At 39.7% G+C, this 22,547-nt stretch overlaps 1 protein-coding gene and 1 pseudogene across 1 annotated transcript in view; both read left to right on the top strand.

Moving 5' to 3' along the window:
• Nucleotides 1-22,547, top strand: part of LOC138839757 (double-strand-break repair protein rad21-like protein 1) — a 111,209-nt gene that overhangs the window by 41,878 nt on the left and 46,784 nt on the right. The window lies entirely within an intron of this gene.
• On the top strand, nucleotides 9-819 carry LOC138839382 (prefoldin subunit 3-like; annotated as a pseudogene).

Here is a 22,547-nt window from a genome sequence, read left to right as displayed (position 1 = left end):
CCCTTGGGATTCCTGAAGCAGTGTTTGTGGAAGATGTAGATTCCTTCATGAAACAACCTGGGAATGAGACTGCAGATACAGTACTAAAGAAGCTGGATGAACCATATCAAACGTGTGAATTTAGGAACTCAACCTTGCTCAAAAGAAAAGGAGAGGGCTGGGAAGGTGGCTCAGTGGTAAGAGTGCTTGCCTTGCATTCATGAGGCCCTGGGTTCAATTCCTCAGCACCACATATGTAGAAAAAGCTGGAAGTGGCACTGTGGCTCAAGTGGTAGAGCGCTAGCCTTGAGCTGAAGAGCTGAGGGACAGTGACCAGGCCTAGAGTCCAAGCCCCATGACCAAGAAAACAAAAAAAAGAAAAAAGAAAAGGAGACTGAAAAGTCAGAATACTGAAATTAAGCAAACTTTGGAACTTCTAAAATACATGCAGAAGGAAAAAGAGTCCCCCTATTCAATGGAGACCAGATTTTTATTGGCAGATAACCGGTACTGCAAAGCTTCGCTTCCTCCTACTGATAAAGTGTGTCTGTGTGTGTGGGCTAATGTAATGCTTGAATATGATATTGATGAAGCTCAGGCATTGTTGGAAAAGAATTTATCTACTGTTTAGGAAGAATCTTGATTCTCTTGAGGAAGACCTTGACTTTCTTTGACATCAGTTTACTACTACCGAAGTCACCCTTCAAATATAGGAGCTGTACTTTTTCTTCTCCCTGCTTTCACATGGTTAGTGCTTGAGTGAGGGAAGATATAGCCAGGGTTTATAATTGGGGTGTAAGAAGAAGGAATAAAGATGATTCTAGCACGAGAAAAGCATAATGCTGACAAGGAATGTGATTCAGTTTTCTAAACATATTGTTTTAAATACACATGTTTTTCATTTAATGGTTGAGATTAGTTTTATTTTTTAACAAGAATGATTAAAATTTAAGATAAACACCTATTTTATTTTATTCATTTATAAACAAAATATATTTCAAATAGTATAGAAAATTATTTCATACTTCCCAACAAAATTAATTCAGCTTTTTATCTTTGTGTGTGTGTGTGTGTGTGTGTGTGTGTGTGTGTGTGTGTGTGTGTGTGTGTGTGTGTGTGTGTGTGTGTGTGTGTGTGTGTGTGTGTGTGTGTGTGTGTATCAAACAACAACTTAACCGAAATGGCTGGAACTGTGAAATATGCTATGGAAGGCTGAATGCTGCGCACTAGCAGTTTATTTTTCTTTATTAATTGACGTTACTCATTTCATATGGCCAACTATTTTAGAGTTAGGAACTACAGTTTCATTATTTGTAAACTTGTCTTTAATACTTATAGGACATTATGTTGCTTTCTGTTATATTGTCAATTTTATAAATGGGATTTCATGAGTTACCACCTAACGAATAACAACACTTTTTTTTAACTGTTCTTTTTAAAAAAATTCTTTATTGTGATTGTGATTACATAATTTACAAAATTTCACAGTATTGTGGGGTAATGATACTTAAAAGTCATAAACACATTCTAACTTGCATGGGGCAAATTGTCTATCGTGGTCTATAACGTTTATGAGTTCTATGAGCTTTACAATACAGTTATGTCTTCCACATTGGGTGATATGTACATTTCTTTTGTTTTGCATAGCATCAGCAGTTCCCTCTTTCCCACTTGTTTTCTCCCTCCCATCGCTGCCATTGAGTTACTTAGTTCATTTTGATCAATGTCCAGTGCAGCTGATGGGTCCCACTGTTGTGTTTTTCCCTGATTCCTTCTAGATCTGTGTCATCTTCCAGGTTTCCCTCCAGTGTGCCCATATGTACCACATATGTGATCAGCGGCATGGGGTTATTTAGTAGTGAGATGAGTGGAAGTCCTTTGTTTCTTAAGTCTTGTTAATTTTGTTGTATCACCTTACATTTTGGATTTAACATTCACTTATCAGGGAGACCATGTGCCGTTTGTCTCTTTGCTCTTGGCTTACCTTGCTCAACATGATTTCTTCTAGCTCCATCCATTTCCCTACAAATGGCATTATTTATTATTTTGTACTTTTTTTTCTTTCTTTTTTTGGGGGGGGGTCCGGTCATGGGGCCCGGGCGCTGTCCCTCAGCTCTTGAGCTCAAGGCTAGTGCTCTACCGCTTGAGCCACAGCACCACTTCCGGCTTTTTCCTTTTTGTTTATGTGGTGCTGAGGAATCGAACCCAGGGCCTCAGGCATGCAAGGCAAGCACTCTATAACTGAGCCACCTTCCCAGCCTTATTTTGTACTTTTCAATGGCTGCATAATATTCTACTGTGTATAGATACCACAATTTTTTGGATCCATTCATCTGTGGTAGGACATCTGGGTTGTTTCCATATCCTGGCTATTGTGAACTGTTCTGCAATAAACATGGAGGTGCATGTGTCCTTGTATACTGGTTGCTGTTGTTCAGGATAGATGCTTAGGCTGGGTCATAGGGGAGGTCTATATTTAGATTTCTGAAGTACCTCCAGACAGCTTTCCAAAGTGGTTGTGTTAGTGTACATTCCCACCAGCAGTGTAATAGGGTTCCTTTTTCTCTGCATCCCCTCCAGCATTTGTCGTTGGCTGACTTTAGGATGTGGGCCATTCTGACTGGGGTAAGGTAGTATTTCAGGATTGTCTTTATTTGCATTTCCTTCACAACCAGGGATGGTGAACATTTCTTTGCTCAGTTTGGGCAACTTGTATTTGTCTAAAAATGCATCCATTTCTGATTGGTTTTCATTTTTTAGAGAGTATAACTTTTGAAAATAGTTCTTTATAATTGTTTGGATATCTTGGGTATTTGTTGTGATTTTTCCGGTGGCATCCCTGATCTTGTTAATTTGGGTTTCCTCTCTTCTTTTCTTAATTTATCTTGCCAAGGTCTATCAATTTTATTTATTTTTTCAAAGAACAAGCTTTTTGTTTTATTAATTTTATTTATAATTTTCCTATTCTCTAGTTCATTAATTTTCACTCTTAATTTGATTATCTGGCTCCATCTAGTAACTTTAGGTTCCATTTTTTTTCATGTTTTTTTAGCTGATTTAATTGCAACATGAGATTATTTACTTGGTCTGTCTCTATTTTCTTGATGTGGGCACTGAGGGTGATAAATTTGCCCTCAGGACTGCTTTTGTTGTGTCCCACAAGTTTCTTTGCGATGTGTCTTCATTTTCATTGAATTGTAGGAACTTTTAAATTTCTTCTCTAATTTCTTCTGTTACCCAGGTGTTGCTTAGAGTGTGCTGTTCAATTTCCAAGTATTTGAGTAATTTCTGCGGTATGCTTTATTGTTGAGAACTAGCTTCATTCCACTGTGGTCGGATAGGATACAGGGGATTATGTCAATCCCCTTGTATTTGCTTAAGTTCCTTGCATGAACTATGATATGGTCTATTTTGGAGAGAGTTCCATGAGCTGCTAAGAAGAACATGTACTGTGTTGTTTTATGGTGAAATACTCTGTAGATGTCAGTTAGTTCTGCTTGAAGTATGTCCTCCCTTAATTCGGTAGCTTCTTTTTTTTTTTTTTCATGATTTTATTTTATTTTATTTATTTATTTTTTTTTAAATTGTATTTTATTTTATTTGAGAACATACTGTACAAAGGGGCTACAATTACATGGGCAGGATAATGGATACATTTCTTACCAAGCATTGCAGCCTCCTCCTTTGTTTACCCTTCACTTCCCTTCCCCGCCTCCCCCCTCCCCCCACCCAATTTTACCCCCCTCCCCCCACCCAATTATACCCCCCTCCCCCCCCCACACCGGCATTGTAAAGCTGGTTTTGACATGACATTTTGTACTTCTCATTGTTGCAACAGGTCCACCTGAATCCTTAAACGACTTGTTTGTCCCCATCTACTCCACATGTTATACTGACATCAAATATAGTGAAAACGGGGGTTACACTGTGGGGGAGGGACATACAAAGCAACAAAGAAATAATCTTATAAATGCATTAGAAATACATGCATGAAAGAAACGAAAACATTAAAATACATATTTAAGGGTTCATTTTCCTAGCATCACATTATCTGACCTTTTCGGCTTGACTCATACCTATACTAGATATTGCAAATAAGGGAAACCATGGGACCTATGCTTCTTTGGGCCTGGCTTACTTCACTTAATATAATTTTTTCCAAGCCTTTCCATTTCCTAACAAATGGGGAAATGTCATTCTTTCTGATGGAGGCATAGAATTCCATTGTGTATATATACCACATTTTCTTGATCCATTCATCTACTGAGGGGCATCTGGGTTGGTTCCATATCTTAGCTATGGTAAATAATGCTGCAATAAACATAGTTGTGCTGGTAGCTTTAGTGTGGTCTTGTTTGTAAACATTTGGGTAAATGCCCAAAAGTGGGATTGCTGGATCATAGGGGAGATCTATGTGAAGTCTTTTGAGGAACCTCCATACTGCTTTCCAAAGTGGTTGAACAAGTTTACATTCCCACCAACAATGAAGTAGGGTTCCTTTCTGTCCACATCCCCTCCAGCATCTGTTGTTATTGGAGTTCTTGATTTTTGCTGTTCTAACTGGAGTGAGGTGATATCTCAATGTTGTTTTGATTTGCATTTCTTTTATGGCTAGGGATGTTGAACATTTCTTCATGTGTCTATTGGCCATCCTTCTTTCTTCTTCAGAGAAGCTTCTCTTTAAGTCTTTCGCCCACTTATTTATTGGGCAGTTGTTTCTTTGAGGATTTTCGGTAGCTTCTTTGCCAATCCTCTGGTTGGTAGACCTGTCCTTTGGTGAGAGTGGGGTATTAATGTCTCCTAGTATTGTCGTATTTGGGTCTGTTTTATTCTGTAAGTTTGAGAGTATTTGCTTACCATATTTGGGTGCTCCAATGTTTGGGGAGTATAAGTTGATAATGGCAATGTCTTACTCTTGGATTGTTCCCTGCATTAATATGTAGTGTCCTTCCTTGTCTTTTTTTATTGATTTTAATGAAAAGTTTATTTTGTCAGGTATCAGGATAGCTACTTCTGCTTTCTTTCTGGGGGCATTTGATTGGTAGATCCTTTTCCAACCCTTCACTCTGAGTTTGTTTGTATGTTTGGCTAAGAGGTGGGTCTCCTGAAGGCAAAAAATGAATGGGTCCTGTTTTCTGATCCAATCTGCAGTTCTTTTTCTTTTGATTGGTGAATTAAGCCCGTTAATGTTTAAGGTTATTATAGAGAGATGCATTGTGGTCCCTGTCATTCCCTGTTTTCCTAAGTTTTTCTTCTTTCTTTTCCTCCTGTGCTTACTAAGTTAGACTTCTATTAATACCTGTCTGGTGTGGGTCCCTATTCCTTGTTGCTTTCTTCATGTTGTGTTCCCCCTCTTAGTATTCTTTGTAATGATGGCTTATTGTTTATGAATTCATTTAGTTTTTCTTTACTATTAAAAATTTTCATTTCTCCATCAAATGTGAATGCTAGCTTTGCCTGGTATATCAGTCTGGGCTGGCAATTATTGGTTCTCAGTGCTCGGATGGTACTTTCCCAGGCCTTTCTTGAATTCATTGTCTGTGTGAAGAGATCTGCAGTGATTCTAATTTTTTCCCATTGTAGTATAACTCCTTCGTTTTTGCTGCATGCAAGATTGTTTCCTTATTATTCAGATCTATCATTTTTACTATGATGTGCCTAGAAGTGTTTATCTTGGGATCCTGCTTGTTAGGTGTTCTATATGCTTCTGTTGTGTAGGTAAGATATTATCTTTTAAGATGGGGGAAATTTTCATTGATAATCTTGTTAAATAGGTCTTGCATTCCCTTGCTTTGATATTCCTTGCCTTTGTCCACTCCAATTATACGAAGGTTAAATTTCTTGGCACTATCCACTTAATCTTGGATTTCCCTTTGGCATAATTTAAGCAGTTTTTCCATATCTGTGACTTTTTGGTCCAGTTGGTGTATTCTGTCTTCTGTATCTGACACTCTAAATTCCATTTCGTTCACTCTCTTAACTATGGCTTCCATTGTGGTTTGCATGGAGGAAATGGACTAATTTATGGATTCGATGTTGGTTCTCAAAGTACTAATCTCACTTCTTAGTGAGGTGTGTACTACCTCTATTTTTGCATGCACCTCCTGTTTGAGACCCTGCATCTCTTTCGATAGTTTATCCCTGTGTTCTTTAAATTTCTGGTCTATTTCTGGTTTTAATTCTTGAGTCATTGCCTCCAGCATCTCTTGGATGTAGCTTTTGTCTTCCATTCTTGCTTTGCTCCTACTGGGGCTCTCTCCTCGGTGGCTGATCGCTTTTGGGGATAGCTTGCTATCCTGGGTGTTGATAAACTTTGTAATTTTTCTCTGTGATTTTCGCATGGGGATTCAGGGATTATTGGAAACTAATCTGAAATTTTGTTTTGGTCTATAGGTGTCTGTCTCTGCTTGGCTCCTGTTTCTGGGCTGGTGGAGAGAGTCTGTACCTGGTCTCGGTTCTGTTGGGGGCTGACCTTCAGCTGTTGGTCTGACCCACGTAGGGCTCTCGGCTCTCTGCTGTAGATCACTGGCAGTTCCTGCCTTTAGAAGGACTGAGCAGCCTAGACTGCTCTTGTTTACTCCTAAAGGTGCTCTTGGTGAGATCGGGTGTGTTGGATGTATTCTCCCAGTTGCTTGAATCTGCAATGGGCTCCTGATTTTTTTTTTTTTTGGCTAGTTGTGGGCCTGAATTCTGGGCCTGGGAGCCTTCCCTCAGCTCTTCAGCTCAAGGCTGGCGCCCTACCATTTGAGCCACAGTGCCACTTCTGGCCCTTTCTGCTTATGTGGTGCTGAGGAATCAGATCCAGGGCCTCCTGCACACAAGACAAGCACTCTACTGCTGAGCCACCTTACCAGCCTGAGTTCCTGACTGTTATCAGGTGCTGGTGGCCTGAGTTGTCCAATTCCTGGCCTGGGATATATGGATCGGGTTCCGGTTGGGTTTGGGTTTCTGGTTCTCTTGCCCTGGACACCCAGGTCTTTTGCTGTCATGGGTGTGATTCCCAGAGGGTGCAGTTTTCTGTTTTCTCCCCTCTGCTGAAGCGTATGCTCAGCTTCTGACTTCAATTGGGAGGAGTTAGTTGTGTTGCTCAGATCCCCAGGCCTAGTCCTGGCTCCCTGTCCCGAACCTGGGGCATGCCAGGTGGACCTGTGGTGCTGTGTATCCTGCCTGGGTTACGCAGCCTGGAGTACACAGTTCAAGTTTCTTCCACTCGGTTGTTGTGACCCACGGGTGCTGTTCCTGGCTTGGGTGTTTCAGCTGCCTTCCAGGGGCACTCGATCTAACCTGGCTGGCTGGATGTGCTCCACTGGCTGGTAGAGCTCTCAGTTCCCAGTTTTCGTGGGTCCTGAAGTCCAGGTGTTGGGGTAGGGGTCTGGGTCAAGCCTGGGCGTTCCTACCATCTCTGGTCTCCTTTGAGGAGGGATACACTGTCCCCTGTGGGGTACTCACCCTGGAGCTAGTTGTTGTTTCTGTGTGATGTAGGTTGCTGGTTGCCGCTGCAATCAGAGTTCAGTTGAGATGCTTGTGGCTGGGCTGGGCAATGGTGGCTCTGCGTGTTTCTCCTCTGTCTCTGTCTCTGTTGATGCTGTTTGGGTCGAGCTGGATGGGCCTCGGCCTCTGGCCAAGGGGTGTGGGAGGGGTCTTCGTGCAGGTTCTGAGCACTGGGGTTTATCTCTGTTTGTCCTCTCTGGATCAGTACCAGTACCTTGCAGAACTTCTGCTTTGGCATTCTGTGAGCGACCCATGTAGTTCTGGGGTTCCTGCCGTGGGGCCAAGTGGCTTTGGTAGGATGGAGCCCGTCGGCTCAGAGAGTGAGAGGTGGGGGTGGGATCTTTGTGCAGGCTCCAGGATCGAAGGCTTCTCTGTTCATCACGATCAGCGGATCCGACACTGGTACCTCAGGCATCTTCTGCGCAGGTGATCTGCACATGATGCCCTGTGTCTCTGGGGACTGCAGCAGTCCCTGCCGCCAGGCTGGGCTGGCTGCGGCTTGGTGTGCTGCCACAAAGGCAGTAAAGGTTGGGGGAGGGGTCTTCGCGCTTCTCTGTTCAGAAATTCTTCCATTTCCTTCTTTTTTGTTTTTTTCCACCTCCTGTTTTTCTTTGGGTGTTCATCTTTTTGTTGTTGTTGGTCTCTTGGGGGAAATTAAGTGATGGAACTCTCTCTTTGGTTGGAGAGAGCTGTGGCGTTTCCCTAGTGTCCCATCGGCACCTTGGTCCCCAATAACAATACTTTTAAGCCCAAATGAGTGTGTAATGTCTTTGTGATGCCAATATAAGGAAGATCTTGGTTAATGGGAGAGACTACATATATGAAATGCATAGCTGATTCTATATTTAAAAAAAAACAGTTTTCCAAAGCATCTTGAACAGGAATATTTGGATAAATGTAAATCTTAAATGGTTAAAAAGAATTTTAAGCTTTTTCATTTATAAATCTGCATAGGAATAAAAAAAATCTGTGGAGAGCCATACAGTGGTAAAAGTTTTGGATGATATCAATTCTGTTAAAAACACAAATGTGTTATTCCATCTCCATGTAATAAAAAGTATACAAGTATAATATTTTTATACTTGTATTTCCTGTTATTAAAGCAACGGTATTGGAAAAAAAAACAAAAGATAGGGCCTCTTCAGAACCAGGAAGCCAGCACAGCTTGTGAGAATGGGGTTCAGCAGTTCCTAGAACTCCTGAAAGGATCCTTGTAGCCACAAGAGATTTCTCATGTAAGGAAGAGTGTTCATGAACTCTCTGAAACCATGTTGAAATCAATAAAGCTGAGAGCACTTTGACGAAAGAGCTGTGCTCCAGAGTTTCGTTTGAAGCTAGACAAACAATGGGCATGGGATGAGGGTGACACAGATGCTTCTGGGTGGTGTGGTCAGAGCCAGCTTACAAAACTTGGCCAAAAAACCCAAGGGTCTAATCGCTGCCATTTCTGTGCCCCAAGCCTTGATAGCCTGTGTTGTGTGTGTGTTTTTTTTTTTTTATATCAGATGGATCAACACATTTCCTATGCCCTTTCCCTTTTCTGCTCTTAAGGTGCTGGTTTGTAAGGGATTGGAATGGTTTTCTGTAGAGGGATTTCAACTTTCTACTCCTCATTTTTGAGGTTCTTCTCTAGGTGGTTAATGTTTAAAGACTGAAAAAATGAACCCATTCAGATAGCTCACAGGTCAGGCAGTGAGTTAGTTACCCATTTTGGGATAAGGAGAGGCCTTGAAATATGAAAGATTTCCTACCTTGATAACTGTCACAAACTCTAGCAGTTACTTTTAGAATTCTATATCATCAGTTAAGTTTAAATTAACAATCCAATTTTTCTGTTAGTTGTATTTACTCCTGTCAGTTGAGTTAGATTGACCAAGAGTAGGAAAATGCTAACTGAAAGTAGGTATCTGCTGAATTTACATTTCAAAGTAGAGAATGGCCAGAATACTTTGAGTTGTATTATCAATAAAGATGACAGAATCTCTTATTTGGCGTCCCCTCTATAGTAGGACAAGTAGCAATGCAAATCAGCACACGTCAATGTTTATTTGTATTATTTTCATCATCTTCATGATCAGAGTGTAAACTCTTTAATTTGAGCAGCAAATGTTTGTTATGAATTACTTAAAATGTTTAATGTTTATGAATTATCCCAACAGGAGTTATGGAACAGCAAAGAAAACCCTATGACAGTGCAAAGGAATGGGTGTGTGTGTCATGTGTGAAATACTTTACAGGTAGGATTTATCAACTCTACTTTGAAAACTTATGCAATGGCCACAGGCACTTAGATATTTATGAAAACAAAGTCATTTCTTTTTTCTGGTACTGGTCCTGACGCTGAGTTCTCTACCCGTTGAGCAGCAGCTCCACTTCTGACTTTTTGGTGCTTATTCAGAGATCAGAATCTTAGAGACTTTCCTGCCTGGGCTGGCTTCACACACAATCCTCAGCTTTCAGCCTCCTGAGTATCTAGGATTACAGACAATTTTTCAAAATGTTTCTGCTTGAAGCAAACTACTGTTGAGTACAGAAGTTGGGGACTGATGCCAGAAAGTTGTCCCCAGGTATCTATTCTGTGCTCCATTCTTATTTTAGCAAACTGTCAAATAATTCTAAATATGACACTGATTTTAGTAGCTAAAGAATGATAACTCAGTTCTTAAATTTAATTCCTATTCAACATGTTCCACAGTGCTGTGCTAAAAGGCTGCAAAGCAACGATAGCAATCCTTTGTTCACCCTTCTTTATCTGTAATCCCTCATCGTCAGACATCACTGTATGAGGGAGGCTCTTCTGTTTAGAAGTCCATGTTTCTAAGTGAGAACAGGATTTCTGTTCTTTCTTGATATCCAAGGCATTAGTTTTCTCTATTGCCTTTGTTAAGGAAATCCTAGCTTGTTAAATTCCTCATCCTAACATACCTTTAGCAGAGCATTTAGTGTTACCAGGTGATAATTACAGCAGTTGTGAATGCAGGCTCGATTGTGACAGAGAGCCAAAATATCTTCCTTAAAGAAGACAGCAGGAAGTGTATCTCTCAGCTAATCATGCAATCTGGCATGGGTTTATGCTCGAAAAGTTGTCAGAGCTGTGTTTTCCTTTTCCTTATTTCTCATTGTCAGGATCCCTAAGCTCTAAATACACTATGTTTCTATTTCAATCAGCAGCATCTTTCTTAAAGGGAAAAATCCACAATATGTATGTATGTGTGTTATGTAATGATTTGACTCTTCACAGTTCATCAACCAGTACTTAGGCACCTTGCTCTGTCGGGCTGGGAAATGTAGCTTGGTTTTAGACACCTTAGACCCAGCTGTTAATAGTGTTTCTATTGAAGAAGAGATGTTAAGGAACAGCTAGCAGCTTCTGTCACCAAGGTCATGTGAAATCCACATGGCAGTTTCTTTCCTTGAAAATGCTATGCTTCTATTACCTGAGTTGTTAATTCCAGCATGTTGACACTTACTGAGTATTTGTCCATTTACCCATCCTTAATTATTTTTCCAAATTCCCTGGTGATAAAACAAAATGTCTTCTAAGTATATACTGTGAGCTATGCCAGTTGATCAGTTCTACATTTTTTCTTCAAGGAAATCCTCTTGGAGCTCATCATCGGCTTTGTTCTAATTTAAACTAGTTTTTTGTGTGTGTGTGTGTCTTCTCCACTGTTTTTGTCTTAGGAAAGTCTTTATCACAAATACAGCAGTTTCTTGCTAGCTCTTTGTTCCTCTGCAGGCAATCCTTATTTTCACTCTGGAAGGTTTGGGGATTTTTCTTTATACCCGCTGCTATGACAATTCATTACAAGATTTTTTTCTTGAATTTTGTTGTGCTAAGCAAGTACTGGGTACTTTTGGTCAAAAATAACATTCTTACATTCTAAGATTTGTTTAATATTTTGGGAACTTCATCTTTATTGTCTCCTTCTCTTACTTGAAGGGGGTGTAGGGTCTGAGTATGGATTATGTGCGTCATTACTTTGATTTTTGAAAAACCATTATGCACTGTATTAACTTCTTCTGACTTTATATTTTCAAGTGTCTACTTTGTATTTCACTTTTGATGAAAATAGCAGTTCTGCCTTTACCTTTTCTTTACTGAAAGTTTGTTGGTATTGTTTTATTTTGTTCTGTTTTGTTTAAAAGAGATAAATAAGCTGGGTGCCAGTGGGTGAAGCTTGTAATCCTGATTACGCAGCAGGCTGAGAGCTGAGCGGGAAAATCTGTGAGACTCATCTCCAATTAATTACCAAAATAAAGCCAGTCTAACAAAAGTTTATAAATAAAAGGGATTAATAGAATCATAAATAATTGGGATGATTTTCAAGTGTTTGAGGTATGTTAGACTGTACCATTAACAAATCCTATGCCCCCTAAAGATTCCTGTTTCCTGGACCGCGTCCCAGTCCTCACATGGTTTACCCACACCTCTACCACTTTCCTTAGAAATAGACTTCTACATTTACCAATGTAGTGGTTTTACACCCTCCCCACCACACCCCAAACATCTAGCTCCTTTTAAGGAGAGGAATCCTCGTAAGGTGATCATTCTCTTTGGATTTGAAGTGCCCTAAAGCACTGTAGATTTTTCTTCCATCTGTAGTCAAGACTAATTGCTCTTTCCATATGAGGCATTTTTATTAACATGCATTTTAAATGAGCTAACATTTGTTTATCACACCATACATCGATGTAACATTTTGGAATTCTTTTCTTTATATTTCCTCCGTGAGCTATTTTTGTGCCCAGTGACCAGTGATATTTATTCTAAGCATATTGTACTGTTTTGCTCCTTTGAAGGATATTATGGTCACCAATGAAAATTTCAGTATTTTGTTGGCTATTGTTTATCCATATCCTGTGTTCCTTTAATGATTTTGTTTCCCTTTACTTTTCTCTGTTTGAATTACTTTCCCAGGAACACAACAAGATGGGAATATGGTCCTTTAGTCTGAAGGAGCTGTGCAAAAACTGCAACCCAAAACAAGTCGCTGCCACGTTTAATAGCTTGTTGTTCCTCAAAAAGAAACAGGTGGTTGAGCTGAGCCAGAGTGCTCCCTATGCCGATATTACAGTTACAGTGGGACCCAGGTTCCATGATGTGTGAAGGAAATCCAGATGCTGTGGGTGGTGTGGCCAGTGGATTTCTGTAGAGGTTGTTTAGTGTGCTAACAAAGCCATGTGGAAGCAGCTGAAGGTCTGAGCCATTTCAGTCAGGCTGATTTCCTATGCCTTCTTTGTAAATGTAGAATAATCAGACCTAGAATTGGAAGCTTGTATCTGTATAGTAGAAATACATAATTACAGCTAAGTCATTGTTTCTTAACTTAGCTATTTTGAATGTATTTCATCTACCATTTTTCTTATTTGGGTGTTGCATTTATGGTTTGTTCAAGATATATTTCTGACATGGGTGGTTTTTGTGTGTGTGTGAAAATACCGTACAGAGGGGATACAATTACATGGGCAAGATAATGAGTACATTTCTTATCAAGCATTGTAGCCTCCTCCTTTGTTTCCCCTTCCCATCCCTTCTTATCCTCCTCCCATCCCCTACCCACTCCTCCTTCCCTCCCCCCCCCCGCATCAAATTGTAAAGTTCATTTTCGACATAATGACTTGTACATCTCATTGTGGCAATGGGTCCACCTGTATCCCTATTTAAAAGATATGTTTTTCCCTCCCACTCCACAAATTATACCAACATCAATACAGTGAAAGCAGGGGTTATACTGTCCGGGAGGGACATACAAAGCAACAAAGAAATAATCTTATAAATGTGTTAGAAACAATCTCATGAAAAAAAAACATTTGAATACATATCTTAGGGTTCATTTCCCTAACATCACCTTATCTGACCTTTTCTGCTTGACTCATACATATACTAGATATTGCAAATAAGGGAAACCATGGGTCCTATGTTACTTTGGGCCTGGCTTACTTCACTTAATATTATTTTTTCCAAGCCTTTCCATTTCCTAACAAATCCCCCAACAACAAATCTTCAAAGAAACAACTGCCCAATAAATAAGTGGGCCAAAGACTTAAAGAGAAACTTCTCTGAAGAGGAAAGAAGGATGGCCAATAGACACATGAAGAAATGCTCAACATTCCTAGCCATAAAAGAAATACAAATCAAAACAACATTGAGATACCACCTCACTCCAGTTAGAATGGCTAAAATCAAGAACTCTAATAACAACAGATGCTGGAGGGGATGTGGTCAGAAGGGAACCTTACTGCGTTGTTGGTGGGAGTGTAAACTTGTTCAACCACTTTGAAACATACTATGGAGGTTCCTCAAAAGATTCCACATAGAGCTCCCCTATGACCCAGCAATCCCACTTTTGGGCATTTACCCAAATGTTTACAAAAAAGACCACACTAAAGCTACCAGCACGACTATGTTTATCACAGCATTATTTACTATAGCTAAGATATGGAACCAACCCAGATGCCCCTCAGTAGATGAATGGATCAAGAAAATATGGTATATATACACAATGGAATTCTATGCCTCCATCAGAAAGAATGAGTACATTTCATATCAAGCATTGCTGCCTCCTCCTTTGTTTCTCCTTCCCATCCCTTTCCATCTCCCACCCCCCCTTCCCACCCCCTCCCACCCCCTCCCACGGCCAAAGTTGTAAAGTTCTCTTTTCGACCTAATGACTTGTATGTCTCATTGCATGGGTGTGTGTGTGTTTGTGTTTTAATTGTGAAAATACTGTACAGAGGGGTTACAATTACATGGGCAAGATAATGAGCACATTTCTTATCAAGCATTGTAGCCTCCTTTGTTTCTCCTTCCCATCCTTTCGCAGCCTCCCCCGCCCCCTACCCAATCCTCCCCCCCACAAAAGTTGTAAAGTTTTTTTTCGACATGACAGCTTGTACTTCTCATTGTTGCAACGAGTCCACCTGTATCCTTATTTAAATGACTTGTTTTTCCCCTTCCCCTCCATAAATTATACCGACATCAAATACAGTGAAAGCATGGGTTATACTGTGGGGGAGGTACATACAAAGCAACAAAGAAATAATCTTATAAATGCGTTAGAAACAAATGCATGAAAGAATAAAAACATTTAAATACATATCCTAGGGTTCATTTTCCTAACATCACCTTATTTGACCTTTTCTGCTTGACTCATACATATACTACATATTGCAAATAAGGGAAACTGCATGGGTGTGTTTTTAAACACAATTTTACATTAAAATTCTGAGTGCATTTAAAAAGTTTTTGTTGGCATATTGTTACTGTTTTCCTTGAATATATATCTGTAGGTCGAATTGGAGAGTCACACCACGAACCTATGTTTAATCTTCTGATGTGCTGCCAGCTCTTTTCTTTTTTTTTTTAATTTAATTTTATTTTATTTGAGAGCATACTGTACAGAGGGGTTACAGTTACATTGGCAGGATAATGCATACATTTCTTACCAAGCATTGGAGCCTCCTCCTTTGTTTACCCTTCACCTCCCTTCCCAGCCCCCCCTCCCCCCCACCCAATCATACCCCCCTCCCCCCCCCCCACACCGACATTGTAAAGCTTGCTTTGACATGACATTTTGTAATTCTCCTTGTTGCAACAGGTCCACCTGAATCCTTAAACGACTTGTTTGTCCCCATCTCCTCCACATGTTATACTGACATCAAATAAAGTGAAAGCGGGGGTTACACTGTGGGGGAGGGATATACAAAGCAACAAAGAAATAATCTTATAAATGCGTTAGAAACACATGCATGAAAGAAACGAAAACATTAAAATACATATTTAAGGGTTCGTTTTCCTAACATCACATTATCTGACCTTTTCCGCTTGACTCATACCTATAATAGATATTGCAAATAAGGGAAACCATGGGACCTATGCTTCTTTGGGCCTGGCTTACTTCACTTAATATAATTTTTTCCAAGCCTTTCCATTTCCTAACAAATGGGGAAATGTCATTCTTTCTGATGGAGGCATAGAATTCCATTGTGTATATATACCACATTTTCTTGATCCATTCATCTACTGAGGGGCTTCTGGGTTGGTTCCATATCTTAGCTATGGTAAATAATGCTGCAATAAACATAGTTGTGCTGGTAGCTTTAGTGTGGTCTTGTTTGTATACATTTGGGTAAATACCCAAAAGTGCGATTGCTGGATCATAGGGGAGATCTATGTGAAGTCTTTTGAGGAACCTCCATACGGCTTTCCAAAGTGGTTGAACAAGTTTACATTCCCACCAACAATGAAGTAAGGTTCCTTTCTGTCCACATCCTCTCCAGCATCTGTTGTTGTTAGAGTTCTTGATTTTTGCTGTTCTAACTGGAGTGAGGTGATATCTCAATGTTGTTTTGATTTGCATTTCTTTTATGGCTAGGGATGTTGAACATTTCTTCATGTGTCTATTGGCCATCCTTCTTTCTTCTTCAGAGAAGCTTCTCTTTAAGTCTTTCACCCACTTATTTATTGGGCAGTTGTTTCTTGAGGATTTGTTGTTGGGTGGTTTAATTTTTTGAGTTCCAAGTATATTTTAGATATGAGACCCTTGTCCGTTGTATGGCTAGTAAAGATCTTCTCCCAATCGGTGGGCTTTCTATTGATCTTGCTAGCTATGTCATTTGCCCTGCAGAAGCTCTGCAATCTTATGCAATCCCATTTGTCCAACCTTTCTTTGATTTGTTGTGTTTCCGGGTCTCTATTCAGAAAATTTCGGCCTGAGCCAAGGAGACCTAGGGTTTCTCCTATTCCATCCTGTAATGTTTTCAGAGTGTCTGCTTTGAGTTCAAGGTCTTTGATCCATTTGGAGTTGATTCTGGTGCAGGGTGATATATAAGGATCTAGCTTTAGTTTTCTACATGTAGTTAACCAATTTTGCCAGCACCATTTACTGAAGAGGCTGTCTTTCTTCCATTCTATTGTTTTAGCTTCCTTATCGAAGATTAGATGGCTATAGGTCTGTAGGTTCATTTCTGGGTTTTCAATTCTATTCCATTGGTCCTGAGGTCTGTTCTAATGCCAATACCAAGCTGTTTTGATTACTATGGCTTTATAGTAGAGTTTGAAATTTGGTATTGATATTCCTCCAGCAGTGTTCTTTCCGTTGAGAAGTGTTTTTGCTCTTCGGGGTCTTTTATTGTTCCATATGAATTTTTGGATTGCCTCTTCTATTTCCTTGAAGAATGAGGGTGGAATTTTGATAGGTATTGCATTGAATTTGTAGATAGCCTTGGGAAGTATTGCCATTTTCACGATGTTAATCTTGCCAATCCAGGAGCATGGGAGGTTTTGCCATTTTTTAAGTTCTGTGTTGATTTCCGTTTTCAAGATTTTAAAGTTTTCATCATAGAGGTCCTTCACTTCGTTAGTTAAGTTAATTCCTAGGTATTTTATTTTTTGTGGGGCTATTACAAATAGAGTTGCTTTCCTAGTTTCAGCCACACTTTTCTCATTGTTGGCATACAGAAAAGCCATTGATTTTTGGGGGTTAATTTTATAACCTGCTACTTTGCCAAAGTTTTGAATCAGCTTGAGTAATTTGGGAGTGGAGTCTATGGGATTCTTTAAATACAAGATCATGTCATCTGCAAAGAGGGAGAGTTTTATTTCTTCTTTCCCTATTTGGATCCCCTTTATGTCTGCATCTTGTCTTATTGCTGTAGCTAGGCATTCTAATACTAGATTGAAGAGAAGTGGAGAGAGTGGGCATCCTTGTCTTGTTCCTGAGTTAAGAGGAAATGGCTTTAGTTTTTCACCATTGAGTATAATGCTGGCTGTAGGTTTGTCATGTACAGCCTTTATTGTATTGAGGAATGTTCCATGGATTCCTAATTTTTCCAAAACCTTCATCATAAAGGGGTGTTGGATCTTGTCGAATGCTTTTTCTGTGTCTATTGAGATAACCATGTGGTTCTTGTTCTTGCTCCTGTTGATGTGATGAATAATATTAATTGATTTGCGTATATTGAACCAGCTTTGCATCCCTGAAATGAATCCTGTTTGATCATGGTGTATGATTTTTTGGATGAATTGTTGAAGTCGATTGGCCAAAATTTTGTTGAGAAGTTTTGCATCAATGTTCATCAAAGAAATGGGTCTATAGTTCTCTTTCTTTGATGAGTCCCTGCCTGGTTTTGGGATGAGGGTTATGATGGCTTCATAGAATGTGTTCGGTAGTGAGCTTTCTCTTTCAATTTCATTGAAGAGTTGGAGGAGAATTGGTGTGAGCTCTGCTTTGAAGGCCTTGTAAAATTCTGCTGTAAAACCATCTGGTCCTGGACTTTTCTTAGCTGGGAGGTCTCTTATTGCTGTTTCTATTTCAATGCTTGATATGGGCCTGTTAAGATAGTTTAACTCATCTTGGTTTAGTTTTGGCATGTCAATATTTGCTAGGAAGAGGTCCATTTCTGTCAAGTTGTCGAACTTATTAGCATAAAGTTTTGAGAAGTATTCCCTTATAATGTTCTGAATCTTGGTTGTTTCCGTGGTGATGTTTCCATTCTCATCTCTGAGTTTATTAATTTGGGTGTGTTCTCTTCTTTTTCTGATAAGATTTGCTAAGGGTTGCCAGCTCTTTTCTGTAGAGCTACATCATTTCACAGCTCCACCAACAGTGTGTCAGAGTTCCAACTTCACATAACCTTGCCAACGATTCCTATTGTACTTTTTTTTTTTGAGGGTGGTGCCAGGTCTGGGCTTGAATTCATGGCTTAAGTGCTGTCCCTGAGCATTTTTACTCAAGGCTAGTGCTCTTCCACTTGAGCTATAGCTCCACTTTCAGTTTCCTGGTGGTTAATTGGAGATAAGGGTTTCACTGAATTCCTGCTTGGACTGGCTCCAAACTACAATCCTTAGACCTGAGTTGCTAGGATAATTGGTGTAAGCCACCAGTGCCCTGCTGGTCATTCCTTTTATTTTTTGAAACTAGTGCCATCCTACTGAGAATGAAGTGTTATCTCAAATTTCTCTTTGGCATTGCCCTCCTGATAAGGAAATGAGTATGTGTTCATGTTAATTTAATAGTGGTTTGATAAAGGCCCTATTTAACAGGAAATATTCGTCCTTGGTTTCCTTGTACTTGGTAATTTTCTAGCTTTCTCTTAGTATATTTTAGCTTTTGAATTAGAGTTGATGCTAGCCTCATAAAAGAACTTAGAAAATATTTCCCATTCTAGTTCTCTAGAAAAGTCTGTATATGTTCCTGTGAAATTAGTTTAAATTCATATCATACAACCCTCTCATTGGAGACATAATTTGGAGGGATTTACAGTGTGAATTTTTTTCACTATGAAACAAATTTAAAAAATCGTAAGATGATCAGTTGTCCATTGTATTTTGGGCAAGTTTGGTTGTTTCTCAAGTCAGGGAATCTGTTTTGTCTATAGTTGAGTTTATGTGTGCAGAGTTGTTTCAGTGTTTGCTTAGTGCAACTTAACATTGGTAAAATCCAGAAAAACACCCTCATTTCATTTCCATTATAATAAAAAATTTTTTCTTCAGTTTTTCTAGGAGCTAGAAATTTTTGAAATTTAATTTTATTTTATTTGTGAACATACTGTACAGAGGAGTTACAATTACATGGGCAGGATAATGCGTACATTTCTTACCAAGTATTGCAGCCTCCTCCTTTGTTTACCCTTCACATCCCTTCCCAGCCTCCCCCCTCCCCCCCAATCCCAATCCTTCTCCTTCCCCCCCTTCCCCCCGCCCCCGCACCGACTTTGTAAAGCTTGTTTTGGACATGACAACTTGTACTTCTCACCTGTATCCTTAAAAAATGGTTTTTCCCCTTCTCCTCCACAAGTTATACTGACATCAAATATAGTGAAAGCAGGGGTTATACTGTGGGGGAGGGACATACAAAGCAACAAAGAGATAATCTTATAAATGCGTTAGAAACAAATGCATGAAAGAATAAAAATTTAAATACATATCTAAGGGTTCGTTTTCCTGACATCACATTATCTGACCTTTTCCGCTTGACTCATACATATACTAGATATTACAAATAAGGGAAACCATGGGACCTATGTTTCATTGGGCCTGGCTTACTTCACTTAATATAATTTTTTCCAAGTCTTTCTTTCCTAACAAATGGGGCAATGTCATTCTTTCTGATGGAGGCATAGAATTCCATTGTGTATATATACCACATTTTCTTGATCCATTCATCTACTGAGGGGCATCTGGGTTGGTTCCATATCTTAGCTATGGTAAATAATGCTGCAATAAACATAGTTGTGCTGGTAGCTTTAGTGTGGTCTTGTTTGTAAACATTTGGGTAAATGCCCAAAAGTGCGATTGCTGGATCATAGGGGAGATCTATGTGAAGTCTTTTGAGGAACCTCCATACTGCTTTCCAAAGTGGTTGAACAAGTTTACATTCCCACCAACAATGAAGTAAGGTTCCTTTCTGTCCACATCCCCTCCAGCATCTGTTGTTGTTAGAGTTCTTGATTTTTGCCGTTCTAACTGGAGTGAGGTGATATCTCAATGTTGTTTTGATTTGCATTTCTTTTATGGCTAGGGATGTTGAACATTTCTTCATGTGTCTATTGGCCATCCTTTTTTCTTCTTCAGAGAAGCTTCTCTTTAAGTCTTTCGCCCACTTATTTATTGGGCAGTTGTTTCTTTGAGGATTTGTTGTTGGGTGGTTTAATTTTTTGAGTTCCAAGTATATTTTAGATATGAGACCCTTGTCCATTGTATGGCTAGTAAAGATCTTCTCTCAATCCGTGGGCTTTCTATTGATCTTGCTAGCTATGTCATTTGCCCAGCAGAAGCTCTGCAACTTTATGCAATCCCATTTGTCCAACCTTTCTTTGATTTGTTGTGTTTCCGGGTCTCTATTCAGAAAATTTCGGCCTGAGCCAAGGAGACCTAGGGTTTCTCCTATTCCATCTTGTAATGTTTTCAGAGGGTCTGCTTTGAGTTCAAGGTCTTTGATCCATTTGGAGTTGATTCTGGTGCAGGGTGATATATAAGGATCTAGCTTTAGTTTTCTACATGTAGTTAACCAATTTTGCCAGCACCATTTACTGAAGAGGCTGTCTTTCTTCCATTCTATTTTTTTGGAGCTAGAAATTTTATTGCTGCATTCAAAGAACCATACTGTTATTACTGGATTTCTTGTGTGTTTTCCTACTTTCAATTTCATCAATCTCTGATCCTATATTAATTTCCTTTGTCTTGCTTGAGTGATCATGCTCTTAACTCTCTGGTTTTACCAACAGGGATGCATGCTTAGATCATTGACTTGTGATCGTCCTCTTTTCCTAGTCTAAGTACAATGTCACTTATTTCCCTTCATGTGCTGCCTTAGGAATATGACACCTTTATATGCTCTGTTTATCCTTCCTGTGACTTATCTTAAATATCTTCATCCATCCATCAGTTGCTCTGTGCATTACAGCCCCTCATAAATCAGCAGATAGGTACTGATGACCAAGTTTACTTGGGTCAAATTAAATCCTGTAACAATTTGAAAGCAGTTAACTAAATTCTGTTGTCAACTATTATCCTTTCCAAAATATATTTGAACTGTCAAAAGTTTTCACTGTATTTGATGTTGGTATACTTTGTGAAGGGGAAGGGAAAAAACTAATTGTTTAAATAGAGATACAGGTGGACCCATTGCAACAATGAGATGTACAAGATGTTATGTCAAAAAATGAACTTTACAACTTTGGGCCGGGTGAGAGGTGGTGGTGTGGGGGGGGTGAGTGAGTTCTAGGGTAGCGGGGTGGAGGGGGAGATGGAAAGGTATGGGAAGGGGAAACCAAGGAGGAGGCAACAATGCTTGGTAAGAATGCTTGCCCAAAACAAAAAGTTTAAGAAAACCTCTTTCAATAGCCCTAAAAGAGATTGTAACATTATTTTTACTTTTTTTGAAATAGTGAGTTAAATTAATTTCATTTTAGAGTGAGTTCATAAATACTAGAGGCTCATTTGTAGTGCTGGTTCAGGCACTAATTTGGTTGCGTACCCTTGAGCAAATTACTAACCTCTCAGAATGTCAGTTTTTTTAAACTGTAAAACAGATTGGCCAAATTAAGAAATTTTAAAACATCATTCTGAGTATTTGACCTGCCTTTTCCACAGGATCTTTGAGATCTCCAACTCATAAGGTAAAATACATATTACATGTATATATTGGGGTTATTTCAGATTTAACCCATCCACTTTTAAAAATTAGCACATACTAATGGTATAAAATATTTAGTTGACCTATTCTCCTTTATGTCTAATTTATATTTTGTTCAGATTCACCCCCTTTACTATGCTTTGACTTTGTCTCCACTCTCCCCTGGTTTGTGTTTACATTTTTAATAGGTTTTGTTAGGGCATTTTCACTCATACATATAGTTTCCTTTGATTATATTCACCCTAACACCATTTATTCCTTTCTCCCACCATTCATCTATGCAGACAATCATCCTTATATGTTCATGTACATTTTTTGGTTTTAAATTTTTAGCTCAATTCTGCAAGCATATTACTTTTATTATGCGTGCGTGCGTGTGTGCGTGCGTGTGTGTGTGTGTGTGTGTGTGTGTGTGTGTGTGTGTGCGCGCGCGCGCTGGTCACTATGCTCTTTTGTTCAAGGTTAGTGCTCCATAAATTGAGCTGCCCTTCTGATTTTCTTGCAGTCAACTGGAGGTAAGGGTCTCATGGATTTTCCTGTTGTGGCTGACTTAGAAAATTGATCCTGGGAGTTCCGGGAAGATGGCGGAGGAGAAGCTGGAATCTGAACAAGCTCTCGCATAGAAAGTAGTTTTAGAGTTCCAGTCAACAGTCCTAAGCCAGAGAATCACACCAAGTGTGCCATCACAGGACAGAGAGTTAGACAAGAGAGGGGAAGCCAAGGAAACGCATCAGCTGCCGCTCCGGCGGCGGGGTCGCGGCGGCGACCACCGCCGCGGAGTCATACCTGAGACACAGAGAGTCGGGGACGAAGGAGCCAGACGCAGCAGACGAGCGGATTCTACTCAACACCAACAAGAACCGACAAGGAGCAAACATCTTCATCCTGCTGTTTGCAGACCAGAGACGACCCAGGATCCAAGACTCGGCATGAGTA

The sequence above is a fragment of the Dipodomys merriami genome, unplaced genomic scaffold, assembly GCF_024711535.1.
Source record: "Dipodomys merriami isolate MVZ:Mamm:240054 unplaced genomic scaffold, mDipMer1.0.p SCAF_3, whole genome shotgun sequence".
In the NCBI taxonomy this organism is placed as follows: domain Eukaryota; kingdom Metazoa; phylum Chordata; class Mammalia; order Rodentia; family Heteromyidae; genus Dipodomys; species Dipodomys merriami.
This window is presented reverse-complemented; position numbering and strand designations above follow the sequence as displayed.